Below are 16,949 nucleotides of genomic sequence, written 5' to 3' on the forward strand. Positions count from 1 at the left end.
ACCACCAAGTATGTATGAGGAGTATTGTAGTCCAGTCAACGCTGCTCTGCATTTCTTGGAAACATATATTCAAATTAGCATATCTTACATCTGCTGGTAAGAAATAGGTGTAGGGTTCTTTTCTTTGTGAAAGGATAGCTAATTTACATATCTCTAGGTTTCTCGGAAAGATACTCAAATTAGCTTTCCTTCTAAAAAGAAAATAATCAATTTTTTGGGGAAAATTTGGAACAAATTCCAAATAGGTAGAATTGATTTTCTCATCTGTAATTGTTAACCCTTTTTTTTTTTTCATTAGTTGGTTCTTTTATTTTCATTGTGATGGAATCATACAAGAGCAGTAGTTAATTCAGATGCATGTTATCTATTAATTCTAATTATGATAGCTTCCATTATAATTGGTATAATTCTGAAGCACAGCATACTTTAGGAGTGATATATTTGGTGACCAGGCATAAGAGACCCCTGTTTTGGGTGTCCCTATGAGAAAGGCAAGGGAATTTGCTATTTGAACCCCAAAAACCTACTGTCAAGGATGTTTCCGTGACAGGTGCCAGTAGATGATTGAGACTGGCAACACATGGTTTGATCTGACAGGTTCCTTGTGGATCAATTTGTTTTTGTTGTTTCTGGTAATTGCCTTAGGTGTTGCTTATGTGGTAATTTAACCTTCCCTTTTTATTTTAGCTTCTCCCACCATGCTGTGCGGTTTATATCATCAGTCTTGTGGATTGCTGGTGTTTGGATCTCGGCGGAGTTTCTGTGCTTCCATAGCCATTTGAAGTTCAGTGTCTCCTTCCCCTGTTGTTTATTGTTGGAGTTTTCTTGTGTTGCTCTTTTCCTTGCCATTTGTGTTTAGGCCTGAGGGAGACTCCTGTTCGTCCTATCGTTTGGAGAAACAGGTTGTCTCTTGTCCTGACATTAGTACCAGGGTCCTACAGGGTAAGTTTGGACTTTAGGTTCCTGTGTATGAACTCACCTACTTCTGGGGTCAGTTCATACTTATAGTCAGTCATTTATCCAGTCCTTGAAAGTTGCTTATGCAGGTTATTTTTCCTACTAAGATATGCTGTTTTCCACATGATATTCTTTGTTCTGCTCTTTTAATCACCCATCATATGTACACTTGACTATACATGTCAAATTTTTGTTTGGCAATTGTGTTGCTAAAGGTTTTAGTTTGAAACCTATTGTATATACCAGATCTACTTAGTCATGTTGGGTACTGTTTCTCAATGAATAGATGCAGCAGTGTATGGAGGTTTCTTTTTTAGCGTGCAAACCAAACCAGGGACACCCAACTGTAGACAGCTTTGTTTAGCGGTTCTTGTAACTAATAAGTACAGAGCAAGGTATTGGTTGTTTCTGGATTAGATTCCTTAGTTGTGGGGGGAGGGGGGAGTACTTTTTCCCATTGAAGAGACATAGCCATGTATGGAATATTCATTTTACGCAATACTCTGTGAGAGAAAAGTATGCAAAATAACCTATACCAACCAAACTAGAGACAAACATTTGTAGACAGTATTGTTTTGGGGTTCTTGACTCTCATCAGAGTGTCATATAGAGTGTCTTTTGAACAGTTACACAAACATTTACATTGCTTCTATTCATACAGTTTTCATTATGTCTTTTGCTTTGTCACTTCTCTGATGAGCTGGGTCATACTGGCCCACCAGAGTTCCTTAGGTTCTTCTCCTGGTTCCAAGCTCTGAAACAATAAGGGGCCCTAAAGTTTTGGTAGACACCAACCCCTTTTGGAGCTATGTTTTGAGCCAAGACCAATTGCAAAAGTCTATTTAAAGGTTGATTTAGAAATAATAAAGAGATAGTAGTTAGTCATATGGCACTGATATATCTGGAGAATTTGCTTAAACACTTGATTTTATTTGATAATTCAGTATTTCATAAGTCGCAATAGGTTTAAAAAGTCATAAACAACACTTAGAATGTACCTAAGGGACTTCGAAATGCATCTGAGAGGAATCTGGACCCTGTAACACCACTGTGCCTGCGTACGCTGGAGAATATCTACACCTTTACCCCCTTATCATCTGCCAATTTGGAAACCGATCCGTCCCACTTACAAGTGCTGTCCCCCAAACAAGTGCTCCACAGAACTGCCTGAAGTGTGATTGATCCACCCACACTCTGACTGGAAAGAGTCAGGATTTGAGCACGAGGGACACCAAAGCAGCGGAGATTAGAGGAGAAAGTCGCACTTCACTTTGGAGGTAAGGGAATATTATAGCTCAAAACAGGTGGGACGCCACCCAGAGCCGAATTCCCAAATAACTCAAATTATAACTTACTTGTGGATTATACTACGCAGAGTTATGGCATTGATACAGTGACTATATGAAGTACTGAAACGTACGGTGTGGATATATATAGCACATATTATTCATAGTAACCATCTGAATTGAGACAAGCTGTTTTTTTCGGAGAAAGACTAAACAGTATGCTATACCAATAGTGGACGGCGATTATTATAATCGAACTACCCGGCCCTTGATTGTGGTGGACATTGTCTATGCTGCTAAACTTATGCGAACAATCATTGTTCCTTCTCACGCCTGAGTGATATTAATTACAATTTGTTATTTTAGTGATGTTTTATTATATGGTTATTATTATTTATGTACATTCTAAGTGTTGTTTATGACTTTTTTAAACCTATTGCAACTTATGAAATACTGAATTATCAAATAAAATCAAGTGTTTAAGCAAATTCTCCAGATATGAGTGCCATATCACTAACTACTATCTCTTTATTATTCTTTGGCGTTTTGGAGTTAACACTTTGAGATATTGAGCACCACTCCATCCTGCTGATTGGTAGAGCCACCTCATCCTATATATAAATCCATGATTTAGAAATAACTTTATTGATATGTCCTGTGTGTGCAATGATAAAGTATTGTCTCTGGTAGGACCTCCGTGTCCTGAGTTTCGGTGACACCAGTTAAAACTCCAAGCAGTTTAGTTCTAGGATTCCACACATGCCTCATTGACAATGTATATAATTGTAAAAAAAAATATGCAAATATGCACTATTCTCATATACTTACATACTTAATAAATGATTAGCAATAAAAATCTTTCGGCTCACATTGTGACTTTGGTAAATGCACAACATTTACTAAATCATTCAGTGCAAACCTAGACAATCAATTCATTTGTTATAGACAACATTTTTTAATGAAGTCATCCACTTTGTACATGCACCTCTTACAAATGACTAATTCACATCGATCTCACCTTGATTGCAGGAACCATGTCAATAAACAAATGTAGCATAGAAATAGAAAAAACAGGATCTAATAAATCAGACAAGATAGAGCAGACAATAAATTTATAACTCAATTTCTACCTCTGTGTAGTTGACCTTTTAGTATGGTTCAGTAATGTTAAGAAGAAGGGTGATCGGTGGCTTATAAATCATGCGCAGATAGCAAGGAGAAAAATCAATTCAACATTTATGAAATAAGAAAAGCAACCAACTGCATTGTGGCTTCAGAAATCATACCTGCTTTTCTTCAATCCAGTGTATTTTCCATAACAAAGCAACAGAGGAGATAAAAATATTCAAATTACAAGTATGGAAGAAGCTATTTATATGGATATTGAAAAACTGTGATCTCTCTTTCAAGTCGCTGTTTATACTGTATTTTATTTACATTTTAATACAATGGGAATATTTCTCAGCAAAAGCCTTTCTATTAATGTGTTTAAAATTAAAAATTATAAAGATGAAGATAAGCATTTTAGAATCTCAGAATTTCCCTGAAGTGCAAGAAAATATATGAAATGCTTTTTATATCATCTCTTGGTCTAGAATAACTTATTATATATGGTGTGTATGTATATATATATATATATATATATATATATTATATTTTTTTTATTATTATTATTATTTATTTATTTATTTATTGTTACAGAACAAACACCCAACATCAGTAGAGCCTTGTTTTGCTTGTGACATAATTCATAATAGTTTGTGAAAGACTAATGGTGGCTATACAAATTAAATAGAAGTAGATTAATGGTTGAACAACTACTAAAGGGCTGGGCCCATCTTGGACACTGATGGCATTTTCTATGATATGCCTACTTATGCTATTAATATCAGATAGGTGCAGGACCCACTCCTTTCTTCAGACCCCCAGAAGTGAACAGAGAGCAGCCGTGCATGTGTGGCCATCCTCCGTTCACCAGTAAAGAAGTTCTGAAAATAGCTTTAATGTAGTAGTTTTAATGTCTCCTGTAGTGGGCCCAGTATTTAGGAAGCAATGATGCAATGCTCCCTGTAGATATAATGACACCTGTAGTGTACCCTGTATTATATTGTCCCCTGTAGTGCCAGCATGTCTAATGCCCCCCCCATGTAGGGCATATTTGTATGATTCCCCCTGTATTTGTCAGGTCTGTATTATTATTTGCCCCCATAATGCCCCCTGCAGTATAATGGCCCCCTGTAGTTAAAGTATGTATAATGCGATATATATATATATATATATATATATATATATAATGCTCCCCCTGTAGTATAATGCCCATGTGTGTATATAATGCTCTCCCCCTGTAGTATAATGCTGTATCCCAGGAGTCCATTTAGCCTTTCTGCTGCCAGAGGTGAAAACTGAAATGAGACCCCCACCCTCCATGCCAAATTCTCCACCTAACCCCTTCCCTCCAGCCTTACTGTTAAAGGCATACTTGGAAAACATTATATATAGTGCTACAAACATACTCATTGCCCAAGGCTTTTCCGTTGCCCCTCACTTGTCCCAACTTGGTGCTTCCTGAGGCAATTGCCTCCCCTTGCCTCATTGGCTGTGCAGCCCTGCTCTCTTCCCATAGTATAATGTTCCCATATATATATATATATATATATATATATATATATGAAATGCTCTTCCCCCGTAGTACAATGCACCACATCCCTGTAGTATAATGCCTCCTTTTATATAATGCTCTCTCCATAGTGTAATGCCTCTGTATTATATAATGTGCTCACCTCTGTAGTATAATGCCTGCGTTTATATAATGAATCCATTTATATAATGTTCTCCCCCCGTCCCTCGCCTTCCCTCAAAGAAGTAGAAGAGATTACAGCAAATGTTAGGTCTTCTGTTATTTCTTCTTTTTCTTTTAAACTGTTTGCTTGTCTTTTTTTTTTTTCTATTTTGAGAAACATGTCACCTACTTAGTTAAAGCTTAAAAAAGGTAATTAGTCCTTGTATGTTCTAATAGAAGCACATTTCTAAGCGTGTTTAACAGTTTCACTGCTAGAGTATACTGTATGTGTTTGGTTTCCTACAGAGGTCCAACATTTGGTGTGTTGTTTGCAGGGGTGTCCCGGCAATAGACCCTACAGGGAAACTTTCCAGTGGGCCAGTGCCCAGGGGGCCATCCAAGTCCTCCTTATGGCCATCAGCAAAGTACAATATCAGCATTAATTAATGTAGATGCTTCCGGCACTTATGCATCCGGCCAGTGGCCGCAGGTCTCTCCTGAATTCAACTGTGTTGCTGCTCTCATGGCGGTGATACAGTGGCATGGGCGGCACATTTTGTGCTGCACTGTGATATTTAGTTTTGTAGAGGCAGTACTTTGTTCTACACAGTGGTACTTTGTTCTGCTGGGATGGTATTTTGTTCTGCACTACAGTAATGCTGGCCCCATCTACTTCTGTTGGCCCTGCTTACTTGTGTTGCTCCTCCATCTGTCAGTTAGGACCTACCTCCAACATAGGGCCACTTTAAGTTCTCAGTCTGTCCCTGGTTGTTTATATGTTTCTGCGGTATGTGGACTGTTTTGGGATGTGTTTTATATGTAATTTTCAGTCTGAATGGTAGTCTAGATGGTATGTGATTGCAAGTTTTAGGTAGTGGACATGGAGTGATCTGTTGCAGTCTAGCCCAAATCTTTTGGTGGAATGGAGTGTATGTACCAGTACCCATACAGCTACATTAGTTGTCAGCCGAGGTATTAATTGCTCAAAGAGGCATTTTAGGTCTAGGTCCAGAGAGCACCATTAACTAAAGAAGTGCAACGTATGTATCTATGCATTTAAAACTGAAAATTATTGAAATCTATCTACCTTCTGAATTGAAAGCTACAGAATCTATAACCCTCGGTAACAACCATCTCTAATACAATGAAAAAAAGTACACAAATGCTTAAAAAGCACATTGCACTTTACACATTACAATACAATATAAAGTCTTTAATTAAATTTGTGATTCACATGCATTATGTCCTTTCCGTATCACATTTACTATAACTTTTGTATGCTCCTGTGTTCTGCCGTTACTCCCAGATGTTTGTCTGTACTTCTTTCTCTAACACACCATTACTTTTTAATTATAGCATTTATTATATTGCATGTACACACATATTGTTAGAGCAATGTGTCACATCAGGTCATATAATACTGTATTTAGATTGCTCCCTTTTGGGGTATTCTAAGGCAAATATCAGGTTTAATTTAAATTTTTCCAAATTTTATTTTTTTACAACTTTAATTTATGACCTTCAGTGTTGTCTATTGATTAGTTAGAACATACGTAAAATACGAATACCTTCCCTTAAGCTTTGCCACTGAGGAGCAATCATATAAAAGAATGTATTTCCTGAGAAAAGGGATTTTAAGCTGCAAGATGTTTCAACATATTAATGTTTTGCAGGCCTCGCTGCGAGTCTAGGGAATGCTAGAGTTCTTTACCTCTGACCAAAAAGTATATCTATTAGGCGCTCTCATTCATTGCTTTCTCATGTTTCCCATGCTTGCATTACTTAGTGGGCCCAATAGGCTTACATTATATAGCGGTTTAGTTTCTGCTGGGAGTTGAGACTTAGACAGCATGCACTTGTTTGTGTGATAGGTGTTAAAAGCTTATTCTATTTTCTGTGCTAGTTAAGGAGTGTTTTTTGCTACAGTAATTCATGACATATTGCTAAGATATGCTTTTGCATTCTGCTCGCCCAAGTTGGACATGTGGATGAGTGTCCGCTGTATAGCTCCTCTCAAGCTTCTCCTTGCCCAACTGAGACACATCTCTCTTTATATGGAACTAGGGAGAGACTTGTCAATTAAGCCAAGTAGGGTGGGGGAGAAGATGAAGGGTACATTTCCCTGAAAAGCTACAAGTCTATTGCAGTGAGGGAGCCTGTTCTTGTTTTATGCTGCCTATGGTTAGAACATCATGAAACTAATTACCGTTTCCCTTTAAAGGGGTTTTCAAACCTTAAGATTTATGTCATATCGCTAGGATAGATGGGGGTCCTACCTCTGGAATCTGCTTCTATCATCAGAGTGGGACCCCAAAGTGGAAGAGAGCACAACACACATGGCGCCGTCCTCTCTATTGACTGCTATGGGACTCCCAATAATATCCGAGTTAGTGTAAATGTTTTCAGAGTGAATGGAGAGCAAGCGACCCAAGCACAGCCACCTCTTAATTCATTGCTATGGGACTACCAGAAATAATTGAGCCAGTGCTCAGTTCTTTTTGGAAACTCTCATGGCAGTGAATAAAGGATGGCCACTTTTGTTCAGCTGCTCTCACTCTACTTCAGTAGCACTGTTCTGAACATAGGAGCATGTTCCACCTATCTGACATTTGTGCCATATCTAAGTAATATGCTACAACTTTTCAGATGGAAAAGCCCCTTCCCGATCTATGACGTAAATATATGGCATGGCAAGAATTACATCAACACATCATGCCATATAGTTACAGAATGGAGAGGGCAGTGGCTCAGGAACTGAACTGCCACCATTAGCAGCAGGTGTCTGCTGTAACATATGGCTGACACCATGGTGAAATGGCTGAAATCAGTGTTGGTACAAATCCCAGTGGTTTAACCTCTGCCATGGTCAGAAGTAACTGCAGCATTGAAGATGTTTACAGAGGAAGCAATCTCCATCTCTCCCCCTTTATGCCCCCCGCAACAAGATTGCAGGGCCCTGATGGTTGCTATGGCTGCCAGAGGCCTTACAAAAGGTAAGAGACAAGTACAAAACACTGCAATAGATGATTATTGCAGTGTATTTTACCAGCATTTGTACCACTGTATCTTCAAGTATCTCAGAGGAATAAAAAAATAAAAATAAAATAAAAGAATTAACATGTCTAGAAAAAAAAAAAAAGCTTTTTCCCGTATCCATCTCTTTATAATTGGTTCAAATAAATCATCTGAACATAATTGGTATTGTCATGTCTGTAACAATGTGATTTAGAAAAAGGATACATGTTACTTGTTCTGCACAGTGAAAAAAAGAAGGAACATACAAAACAATGACGGAATTTCTGATTTTGCAACCTCAGCCCTCAGAAAATGCATATAAAGCAATCAAAAAGGCATATTTACCAATAAAAACAAAAGCTTGTCCCACAAAAAAACTGCTCTAACACAGCTATATTGAAAGAAAAATAAAATAGTTATGAGTCTTAGATATGGGAAAAAAAGGTTTTTAATAAAAAAAAGTTATTTTATGATACAAAAGTAGTAAAACAGTAAAGAAAACAATATAAATTATTTATCGCTATATTCATATCAACCCGCAAAATTAAGAATTATCATATCCTACTAACGACATGGTAAGCACCATAAAAATAAAAAAACACTTGACAAGAATTAAAATTTTCACAGTAAATGAAAAGTGATAAAAAAGTCATATGTACCCCAAAATGAAACCAATAAAACCAGAGCCCATATCTAAAAAAACAAGCTATCAGGCTGCTATGTTGACGGGAATATAAAACAGTTTAAACCCCTCAAAAAAACACTGTCAGTATTGCAATTTTTGCCAACTCAACCATTTCAGCAAATTCTGTTACAAAATCCAGATGCCATTCCTTCCCTTTTGAGCGCTGCAGTATCCCTACACATAAGCATATGACCACAATTGAGGTATTTCCGTAAATGAATAACAGATTATTTGGTGCTTTTTGTCCTATAACCGTTGCAAAAATGAAAAATTTGGGCTACTATTGGAAAAAAAATTGAATTTTTCTATTGTTAATAAAGTTAATGAAATACCTGTGGGGTCAAAACCACCATTACATCCTTAGCTGAATTCCTTGAGTGTGGAGTGTAGTTTTAAAAATGGGATTCATTTTTTAGTTCAGTTTTACTGGTAAGTGGTGTGGAAAGTTTAACATGATACCCAAACCCATTTCATTAAAATCTAGATTTCAAAAACCAAATGGCGTTCCTTCCTTTCTGAAATCCACAGGACGCCCATATAGCAGACTTTGATCACATATGGGGTATTGCCGTACTTGGAAGAAATGGCGCAACATTTTGTTGGGATGCTTTTTCTCCTATACTCCTTCTTCTTCCTTGTAAAAAAGAAAAATTTTGAGCCAAAGCTATATATTATTATTGGCATGTAAATTTTGATGTTCATATCCTAATTCTGATAAATTCTTTGGAACACCTGTGGGGTCAAAATGCTGCCTGCACCCCTATATTAATTCATTGAGAGGGGTAGTTTCCAAAATGGGACCTTTTGGGGAAGTTTCTTATGTTTTAGTACCTGAAAGGCTTCTGCAAACCTGAAATGGTATCTGAAACACTTCCTAAAAAATGGAAACTCAAAATCCACAACGTGCTCCTCCAATTCTGAGGCTAGTATTTTAGTCAAATAGTACTCTAGGGCTTTGTATGGGATGTTTCTAAAAACTGCATATTAATAAATAATGGTAATACATTTGAAGTATTGGTTCTATTTTATTACCTGCTGTCCTTCAAAAATTGTCATTGAGAGTCGTAGTTTTTAAATGTGGTGATTAATGAGGGTTTCTAATATACCAGCCTGTCAAAGCCATATATCAGAACAGAACTGGTTCTTAAAAAATTTTTATTTTGGAAATGTTCTTAAATAAAAGTTCAACTGAACAATGATGCCAACATAAAGTGGACATATGGTAAAAATTAATTATTAAATATTTTTTTTTTAGCTATGTCTATCTGTCTTAAAAGCAGACAAATGCAGATCTGGAAAATTGCAACATTTGTCAAAATTTCATTAAATTTGGGATATTTTGTTTATAAATAAAAAGATATATATTGACGGAAATGTATAACTGATATAAAATAAGAGAAAACAGTCTCAGAATTGCTTGGATAAATAAAAGCATTCTAAAGTTATTACCACATAAAGTGACACTGTCACAGTGGGGAGTGGGTGAAATTCCCCATCGTACACCGTGGGGAAAACTGGGAGCAACGAGGCCAGGGACCAGGATAAGGGAGCAGGTCCCCTCCTATGCTTCCCTAATCCTCGCCCTGACTCCTAACCGTATGAGTGGACCAGGATGGTAGGACTGCTCATACCCAGGAACCTCGGACCCTGAGTCGCCCTGATAATCCCTCAAACAGAAAAATGACTGAGATGACCTGTTAATCCCAGACACGGATGAACAGGAGTCTCCACCGGCCTAGCTGCAAGGAAAGAGACAGGCAGTAAACAGCTACTGAATCGGCAGGTAAGAGGCCAGAAACAACACACACTTACCTGCCATGGCAACAACGACAACTATACCCCCATGCAGACAAGATGCATGGTGGCCCCCGGCAGAGCTGCACACTGCATTGCGGTTCCCCCGCCAGCAAACCCAGACACTCCCTTCTGGAGGCAAAACCGATAGACAGGGGAATGTCTAGCAAACATGCTAGACAACAAACACCACCAGACATGTAACAAAGACCAGACAAATAACACCAACCCATACAAACAACACCACACAAAAAATAAGGTAGTGAAGGGAAGGTGACACTGGGATGACATTGATGTTCCACAAGGTGGCCCTCAAGCACTGGGCAGATGGAATAAGCCGGACAGGAGCAAAGTTCCAGCACCAACAAAGGCTGGAGGACAACTGACTCAAGCCTACAGGCCACAGGCAATATAAACCAAGTAGCCACACCCAGCCAGGTAGTTAACCCCTCCAGCACCAGACAGGGAAGGAACCAGGATATAAGTGGCAGTGCACACACATACTGCATAAACAAAACATTGCCCCTGGCAACCAGCAAGCACGGCAAACATGTCACGATGCATAACAACAAGACCATGGCACAGCCGTGACAGACACATGTCAGATTTGAAAAATGGGGCTTCGTCCTAAAGGGGTTATTTTATATTGATAACCCATCCTCTGGATAGGTCATCAGTATCTGATCCGTGGGGGTCCGACACCTGGGACCTGCCTCAATCAGCTGTTTGAGAAGGCAGCCACTCTCCTGTGAGCGCTGCAGCCTTCTCTGAGCTTTTCCTAGTCCAGTGATGCCACGTTCATCAGTCACGTGGCCTAAGAGCAGCTCAGCCCCATAGAAGTGAATGGGGCTGAGCTTGATACCAAGCACAACCGTTAAACAATGCATAGAAGTGCCGATGGCTTCTCAAAACAGCTGATTGTGGGGTCCTGGGTGTCATAAACCCACTGATCAGATACTGATGACCTTTCCTGAGATACGTCATCGGTATAAAAGTTGTTAAAAACCCTTTTAAGAGCCTAAGTGATGATGCCCAGGTAAACACATTTTCTTTTGTGCAATGTATTGAAGCAGCCCAAATACATGTGAGTCAAGCTTCTCTAATGCCAAATCCACTACAATTGTATGCTGCTTCCTATTTAAAGGAGTAACATATTATTAGACAACGGCTATAATGAGTTACTATGTAATAAATGGTCAATATGTTTGACATAATAACTTGATTTAGACAATAGGTCACTGTCATACAGTAAGGCCCCTTTCACACGGGCGAGTATTCCTCGCAGATGCGATGCGTGAGTTGAACGCATTGCACCCGCACTGAATCCCGACCCATTCATTTCTATGGGGCTGTTCACATGAGTGGTGATTTTCACGCATCACTTGTGCATTGCGTGAAAATCGCAGCATGCTCTATATTCTGTGTTTTTCACGTAACGCAGGTCCCTTAGAAATGAATGGGGTTGCGTGAAAATCGCAAGCATCCGCAAGCAAGTGCAGATGCGGTGCGATTTTCACGCACGGTTGCTAGGAGACGATCGGGATGGAGACCCGATCATTATTATTTTCCCTTATAACATGGTTATAAGGGAAAATAATAGCATTCTGAATACAGAATGCTTAGCAAAATAGCGCTGGAGGGGTTAAAATAATAATAATAATGTAACTCGCCTTAATCCACTTGCTCGCGTAGCCGGCATCTCCTTCTGTCTTGTCTGCAGCAACAGGACCTGTGGTGACGTCACTCCGGTCATCACATGGTCCATCACATGATCCATCACCATGGTAATAGATCATGTGATGGATCATGTGATGACTGGAGTAACGTCACCACAGGTCCTGTTGCTGCAGACAAGACAGAAGGAGATGCCGGCTACGCGAGCAAGTGGACTAAGGTGAATTAATTAATTAATTTATTTTTTTAACCCCTCCAGCCCTATTGTACTATGCATTCTGTATTCAGAATGCTATTATTTTCCCTTATAACCATGTTATAAGGGAAAATAATACAATCTACAGAACACCGATCCCAAGCCTGAACTTCTGTGAAGAAGTTCGGGTTTGGGTACCGAACATGCGCGATTTTTCTCACGTGAGTGCAAAACGCATTGCAATGTTTTGCACTTGCGCGGAAAAATGTTCCCGCTACGCACCCGCCTCTTATCCGGGCCAAAAATATGACGCCCGTGTCAAAGAGGCCTAAATGTCATACCTTCTTTCTGAATATAGTCAAACTGATGAAGCAAAAAATACATTCCGTAAGTCACTGATAAAAGTTTACAAAACTGACATAAACCCTCTTACTCCCAATTGCATAAAGTGGAAATGATGTGTATGCCGACAAGAGTACATTTAATGCTTATAACTCAAACATGAAACTGATAAAACACACTTCAATAGCCAGCACATTCTAAATTATGAGATATGGTTGTACAATTATAAGCATATTGCTTTTAGATCTTGAAGTAAAACTGGTTAAGAGGTATGCTACTCCATCTGCCGCTATTTGTGGAGGCAACAAAATTATTTTCTGTACAGCGCCTCTGCAGGACCCATGAAGCATTACATGTCAAACATTGAAAATTAGGGGGGAAGATTAACTATTGAAAATACAAAAACATAACAGGTTTACATGCTTTGCAGTGCATTTATCAAGAATTTTAGGCACTTTAAGGCACTTTTTACACCATATCCAACAAGGGGACATAGCTTAAATGAAAGGGGCATGGCTTAATAGGAAAGGCGGGTAAATTAAATGTGCTGCCAAGAGTTGAAAATTTGGTGCATTTTTGGAGTAAAACAAATAGGTGTTGTAAAGTTCTACTAGACTGGTTACACTGTGTTGCTATTAGACGTTGTAGTAAATCTGCCCCAGTGTCCTTTGGCTTATTAGGTGGACAGGAGGGCCAACAGCAAGGTAGATCCCAAAAAAATGCAGAGCTTTGTACATGTAGCCTGTGCATGGCCACATAAGGTATCTATGGTTCTGTGTGTACAGCACCATATTAAGGAGATATTCTCCACAGAGGAACAATTTATTTTCTTTTAGGGGAGAACACATCCATGTTTAATGGACACGTCACCTTTTTTTTTCAGTTTCATATGGGAATCTGCTATATGGAGAAATCTCTAAATGTCTCTATATGAAATCTGATACATTCAGAGATACAGTATGGCTCCATAGGCTTCTATGGGTACCATATTAAGGCTTATATTCATAGTATATACTAAGATTAACCTTTTTCAAACTGCCTATTGAGTATGTGCATCTGGGCAGTCAGTCTTCATCTCTGCATATGCAATGAGCCCCTGAGGAGCTGGTACAGAGGATGGGGGTGTTAGTAGTTCTGATGGAGTTTTGTGTCATGGTGTACCCCCTCAGGATGTAGTGGGGACTGGTAAAGTGGAAATGTAGTTTGAAGAATGAGGCCAAAAGTGAATGTATAACAGTCTAGTTTTACTAAAAGCAAAGTATAACTGTGGGTACATTCAATAACAATGGATTCAAAGTGAAATTTCTCGAGTGCTGCAGCTTAGCGCTCCCATAACCGCGTTCTCTGACTGAGGTCGTAGAACCTGTTACACTGTACTAATAGCCCGAAGCCTCAAGCAGATTTCGGCTGCTATTAGTGAAATATACCAATGCACTGTATTGTTATATTTAAAATAAAGTTTTAAATGATGGCTATATAGCCATCATTGAACACTTAAACGTCTGGTATCATTGTAATCGTACTGACCTGGAGAATGAAAGTAAAAGGTCAATTTCACTGCATAGTGAACGCCGTAAAAAAAAAAAATGAAAAAATGGGGAGAAATTGCAGTTTGTTTTCGAATTCCACCCCATTTGGAATTTTTTCCCCGCTTCCCACTACATTGTATGCAACCGTAAATGGTGTACAACTTGTTCTGCAAACATAATTTTTTTTTCCTTTTTATAAACTATAAAGCAAAAAAATGCTGACATAAAGATAGGTAAGTAGTGTTCAATAGGCATTATACTTTTGTCCACTCTTGCATTTGACTAAAGTTACTGCAACTGTGCCAAATAAATGTACTGTGTGAAAAAGACCTTACAAAACTCAGAGAAGGTCATTGTGATGAATACCACACCTCGTGCCCACTTGACGTCAACCACGTCGGGCTCACGAGACCTGGTATGATCACAGGGTTTACCAAAAACGTGATGTTACGCCCCCCAGAGGAGCACGTAAGGTCAGGCTGGTATAGTTTACACCCACACCTCCTGTCCACGCGGGCACAGAGAGGCAACAAGCTGAGAGAGCCTTTTCACTGCCGCAGTGAAAACAGCACTCCCTCAGCCCGGGTAACTGCCACCAGTCTCGTTTTGATATAAGCCCGGTCCGCTAACGGGATTATATAGGGTAAGAAACCAACCCGCGGTAGCTTATAACTAGGCCAAAACACGGATGTGGGGATTCGTGATCGAGATACAAGATAGCACAAGATTAAATTATAGATTTATTAGCCGTATGGGCACACTAGATTTAACACAATATACACAGACAATATATACAGTGGTATGAGGTTACATATACAGGTTATGTGGTTACAATGGGGTTAAGCAGTGTAAAAGTCAGTTACCGAGTATGATGAAAGTTCCTTTGAGATGTTCTTTGCTGGAGTCCATATGATGGGCCGTGAGCTCAGCTATTTACTGGGTCCCTCTAAACACATGTGTAGGATGTGACCCCTCTTCAGAGAAAGACACGCCTACTTGCTGGCACCAGACTTTTAACCTGTAGCCGGCCCTTCCCCTCCCCTCCCTCTTCTGGGCTGGCAGCAAATGACCCACAAAACCCTTGAAGGTTCATAGCTCCAGACCAGAGGGTCACAGGGAGATGGTTCTGGGACTAATGGACCTGCCTGGGTTCCGGCTACAAGTAGAGCCCAAACCTGGTACCGTTATGTGGTTTCTATGGGGAGATATGGGTCTCTCCCTCCCCTGACCTTGTCCCTGTAAACAAAGACCATGGGAACGTACCTTGTGGCCACCGGGACGCAAATATGTATCTGGTTTGCGCCTGCGATGGCCAGGCGATTCATAATTCCTTATGAAAGGTAGGTGCCAACATGTCTGGGAAGTCTCATTGATCCTGGGCAAGGGCGGATACCCCATGCTGGGGGTTTTCCTGCAAGATTCAGTTGGCTCCAAACTGGTGTACGGAGGTGTGACCTTCTCCTTGAAGCCTGGACCCCCTGGGGGCCTCTGCTCTTGCCAACTGACACTCAGATGGCTGGGGGGGGGTGTAAACCCATTTTGCATGTACACTGAACATGTCAAGAGGTGCATCAAATTACAATCAGGGCTGGGGCTTTGAAGCAGGGCCCTCCTGTGGAGTTCCCTACCTCTGCTATCTGTCAGCAAATGGGGGGGGGGGGGGTGAGGACATGGCTGACAGTAAATATTAATCCATATTCCTTACAGTAATTGATGAGAATAAAGGCTTAGGCACCCACTTAAGGAGCCATTTACTAAATGATATATGCCAATTTTCTGTCGCTACTTTTCCCAGCTCACTCCAGGTCTAAAAAAGGGGTTGTGTTGTAGGCAGGGAAGGGTGCAGGCCATCAGGCCCATCTCATTTATCATTTTCTACACCTCTTCATAACTTCGGCAGATCCACCACCAGCACACGGGTTATTAAGACTGGAGTCTAAAAGACTGGTCTTAATAAATGAACACCAGTTTTCAAACTCTGTGGGGCCCTTCGGTACTTCGGTATGTTCTTGATTTCAAAATTACCATACCCCATTGGATGCCATATTGTGATAATGTTCTCCCTAGAAGCATTTATCTAGGGTAGAATAACTTCATAATATTGTGCCGTACAGAGCACCATACAATGTTATATTTAGTCTGCAGATCCCCAGTGTAGAGCCACATGTGCCACCAGACTCCTGCTTATGACTCTCTTCTACATACATGTCCATTATGCAGTGTATGAGAATGTTTTAGAGACCATTATTTCTTTACAGCGCCTGTAGAGTTTGCTGTGTATTTAAATCATAAAATAAAAATGGAAGGCGATCTGCTAAGTTGTTTTTAAACTTGCCCTAATCGCCAAACAAGTGCATCTCATTAAAGCATTAGCGTACTATTATAGCCAGATTATCTGCTCCTGCTAGGCCCTATCTAAATAAATGCATTTTATGCTTGTGTCTTTAATCAAACGGATATTTGCAATAGGATAAAATATAATTGTTTTGCTGTTTATAGTTGTGAAAGACAGCTGCACAGATTGGATCATGCCCGGGGGAACGTCTGCTCTGACTTCTATACACCATTATTCTGTAAAAGCTTTCTCTTTCCCTTTGATTTTATTTTTAATTTTTTTCCACAGAACTTTGTTTTTAATAATAATTTGTTTAGAGTTCAATTTAAGTTCTGTGCAATATGTTTATGTCTGGAA

At 39.6% G+C, this 16,949-nt stretch overlaps 1 protein-coding gene across 1 annotated transcript in view; it reads left to right on the plus strand.

Annotated features, from left to right (window-relative positions):
* The window catches only part of MACROD2 (mono-ADP ribosylhydrolase 2), a 2,142,907-nt gene that overhangs the window by 1,609,738 nt on the left and 516,220 nt on the right, over positions 1 to 16,949 (plus strand). The gene's annotated exons all lie outside the window — the stretch shown is intronic.

Source organism: Bufo gargarizans, chromosome 4 (genome assembly GCF_014858855.1).
Source record: "Bufo gargarizans isolate SCDJY-AF-19 chromosome 4, ASM1485885v1, whole genome shotgun sequence".
NCBI classification, from domain to species: domain Eukaryota; kingdom Metazoa; phylum Chordata; class Amphibia; order Anura; family Bufonidae; genus Bufo; species Bufo gargarizans.